This window comes from Porites lutea, chromosome 10 (assembly GCF_958299795.1).
Source record: "Porites lutea chromosome 10, jaPorLute2.1, whole genome shotgun sequence".
In the NCBI taxonomy this organism is placed as follows: domain Eukaryota; kingdom Metazoa; phylum Cnidaria; class Anthozoa; order Scleractinia; family Poritidae; genus Porites; species Porites lutea.
Genome location: NC_133210.1, coordinates 8,119,901 through 8,124,030, shown reverse-complemented (window position 1 = coordinate 8,124,030; position 4,130 = coordinate 8,119,901).

Below are 4,130 nucleotides of genomic sequence, written 5' to 3'. Positions count from 1 at the left end.
AAACTTCAACCGCTTTATGATATTACTATAACCGCAAGGGCTGCCGTTACCATGCAATTAAGTCTCCTTCAGCCACCGACTAGGTCTTCAGGGATCATTAATAATAAAATATGTAAAAAGAAGACAAAAAATTATCCATCAAGATGTTTTTATATAAACAATGAATTACAAAAGAGGAAAAAGGAGAAAATGCTCACTAGCGTATTTTATAGAAAAACATCCACGTGACTGATTTACATCCGTCGAATAGTTTTGTAGTAAGTATAGACCTTTACTGGGCCCGGAGGTTTCTTTCAAGGCCCTGCCAGGTCAAATCTTGCAAATTTCCACCAGTGTTAATCAAGCATTTTAGACTAACTTTAGAGTCTCTCGGCGTTCTGTTATCGTCTGAAAGGGTGGTTGACAAGTCTGGGTGGTTATTTCACAGTTCATGCCTCTTATGAGTGACACGCCTATGGGAAAAAAAAAAAGAGAAAAAGACTAAAAAGACTACAGGAAAATCTTTGTCTGTTTGCTTGTTTGTTTGTTTTTTCAAACATTTTATGAACACACTTATCGAACATCCGCAGTCTCTCTTAAACAAACTTTCAGTCTCTGAGTACATTTCCTTAAGGGGGTGTGACTATCTGAGTAAACGTTACTAACCGAGGCCAAGTGTGATTGTTGCGAGTTGAGTGGACCGACTGTAAAATCAGAACCCTACAAATACCAGTCGAAACAATAACTTACTATTCCTTAAGAAAACTAGTTTGGGAGGTTAAATCTTGCTGTTTATGTTGTATTTCTTCTCCAGTATTTGAAGAGTCCTTCAAAAAATCACTATCTAGCCCATTTTCAAGTCATTTTGATGTTGCTGGAGTTAGCTTTTCCACCTGTGACAAGTTGCCACAAGACGAGAAAGCTTCAAGAACCCTTTAAGAGTGGCTCCAGAGAAAACAGAGCAAAGTGTTAAATTGTCAACGGAAGGGGGGTCAACAAAATAAGTTCATACTAACATCTTAGATAGGTCTGGTGGAGTAATGGATTAGAGATACGAGCGTCACTTTATTCCGACTCCCTCGGACGCCATTTTTATAAGCAAATTTTCACCATTATCTGAAAATCACAGAACTCGCAAATTTAACGAGCAAAGTTTATTTTTTGCATGCGATACAACACATCACGGAACTACTTTCTAAAACCATAAGATTTGTTAAGTAGCCATGGACAAGACTAAAATTTTCTTATTTTATCTGACCTAAACTCAGTGTCTGCAAATGAGCAAAGAATCGGGCATTTTTGAATTGATTTACAGCGCACAACTAAAACGACAGAACAAGTATGACAGCCAAATTGCAGTCTCCTATCATCCATGTAACCAAAACACAAATAACCATTTTGGGCCATTGAAACAGGAAAAAATTAGAAAACTCACATTTGTTATAGTGTCCAAGCTTTTTCTTGCAAACAGGCCGATCGCCTCTTGTTTGTTCTATGTCCTCTTCGTGAATTTTCTTTCATACTTCGCTGTAAAATATGTTCAGCAGCTGGAGGAAATATCAAAAAGCTCGAAATACTGCCTAGGTTACATTTTTGAAGGGCCAAAAGTGCTGAACGAGAGGATGAAACTAGAAAGTAATAAAGCGACGCCATCTTGAAAATTCAGCACTTAGGAGGGACTGGCACTAGTATCTGCCTTGTCCACAAGATGATGAATTACCAAACGGCTAAAAATCAAAAAAGAAAAAAACCGGCTTATCAGCGACCTATAACAGTCATATTTCTTCTTCAATTACTACTTTTAGTTAAATTTAGCTTGTTTTGTGTTGTCGTTTTTTTTTGGCGGAGTGATGGGGTGTGGTTAACAGGTGACCAATTGGCATTACTTTATTCAGTCTTCATTTGCTCTTCATTCACTTGATTTTGAGTTATCTCGTATCAGTCCTAGCGTTTCTTTGGACTCTTCATTGTATTATCTATTTTTGCGTCAGTCTTCAATCACCGTCCATGTCCGAAGCTCCACTCATCTCCTGTTCATGGTTTCATGATGCACTTTTAATAGTCAGGAAGGCTTCGCCCTAAGGGTACCTCTTTCAAGCATCAGGTGTAACAAAGGGTAGGAAAATCACAAGTTGAAGTATGTGAAAGAAGAGGAAAATCTTTAATTAAGTATTTTAAAGGGCCTTTCATGAAAATACTTCGAAGAAACACGCCTTATGGCAATATCATTTACATGTTAATTCAGTTAAATGTTACACGAAAATGACCGGAAGACCTCCATTCTTACCGATTTATTCTCACGAAGCAGATATATGAAACAGGTACAACTTTTCAATGGAAGATATACGAAAGGGGTACAGTAGTATAGCTGGTCAATTGGAGAGGTTATTTTTAGAATGACGTCAATTGCATTGACATCATTCTAAAAATAACAGACCCCAACTGACCAGCAGTGACACAACGCAGTATTTCATCGCAAATTATTTTATTCACCTCAAAGAGTATATCATTGTAGACAAGAAATAATAATAAGGTAATGGCTAATGGTTACATCATCACTTAACGTGTAGTCTACCAAATTGTCTCTGTAACTTAGATCTTGGTTCGTAGGTAGGTCCTTTTTCAGATGAGACAAATAACATATTTTGTTGTAATCTTCGCTTGAACAAATTGTTCATTTCTAATAAGGCATCAGGATAATCGTAGATATTGCGTAATAATGGCAGTTCTGCTGATCTACGTGGAGTTGATAATCTGCTTCTCCGTCATTTCCTCACACGATACTTTTTGAAATGCAATCCGTTGTAGCTGTAGTTTGTTGGAAAACTGACCACCATAAGAGAATTATTTCTCAGCCATAGTTGTCTTTGGACAAACACGCTGCGGGTTGATTATGCAAAAATCTTCAACTTAAGACCAGGTATTGTGTAAAAAAAAATGCAATTAAGAGTTAGCCGTTTAGCTTTTGTCTTTTTTAAAAAATAAGCGATTAAGACATTGAGTTCCCACTTCGAAAAAAGTCAAGGAATGTTGTTTCTCAATCATCCAGAACATGTTGTATTTCTTTGCGAAATTGTAATTCTCTGTCTATCGACAAACCTATGAAATACCTGTCGCAAAAACTACAAGACGAATTAGAAAAAGAGGGCTCTTTTAACCCTGACTGGATAGTGAACAATCTATTATGTGTTCAACATACAAACGCGCTCTCCGTTCAATCATGATTTCATTCTTAAAAGTTCAGTTTGCTCGGAAAAAAGTCTTAACTCTCACCAATATTCTTTGAAATATTGTCCAGCGTCAAAGGATAGACAGTTTTATTGGACATGTATTCTAACTGACTTATGCGGCTTTGGTTGACAAACTCATCCAACGAGAGAAGCTGAATCACTGCGACGGTTGTGCTATTCAACACCCAAGTCAAAACCAACATTCTTGCCTCATGATGGATAATGATGACGCATGGATGTATTACCACGATGAAGTGGTGGAACAAATTGACCAGAATTCTATGCTGAATGCTACCGAAAGTAATGCAGTACTGTCGACCTCAAACTAGATAAATCATGGGAAGCGTACCTCGCTTCTTTGGAACTTGATGTTGTCCAGCAGGGTGATGATCTTCAAAGCCGTATTTTATACGATCTATACTACCGACCAAATGGGCTCAAATGGAAGGATTTCAGTGATCAACAAGAAACAATAGAATGCCCTGATAGAGTCGTGAGAAAAGAAGAACACCAATGGACTTTGATATGATAATTAATGACATTCAAAATAAGCTTTGTTTCTAAAAGTAATAAAATTTCTTCATGATGACTAAAATTTTGAGTCGGTGTGTGTTTGTCTCTGTCTTTGTCAAGATGGGGCTTTCTTTGTCTTTGCTTCGAGGCGACTTTTCTCTGTATCGCATTGTATATAAATAGTTTTCCTTTATGTGTAAAAAATGTCATTTGTTCATAGTTCGTAAATAAATATGGTTTAATATACTAAACACGGTTTGTTCTCTGTCTAGCCGCGCGCGCGTGTGTGCGCCACGCGCGATTCAATTACCCGCGTAAAGGAAAGACACAGTGGTATACAAGGCCCTTGTGGCCCCCTGTGGCCCCTGTGGCCCGTTCTCAATAGTCATAAACTTCGTGTCATTAGCG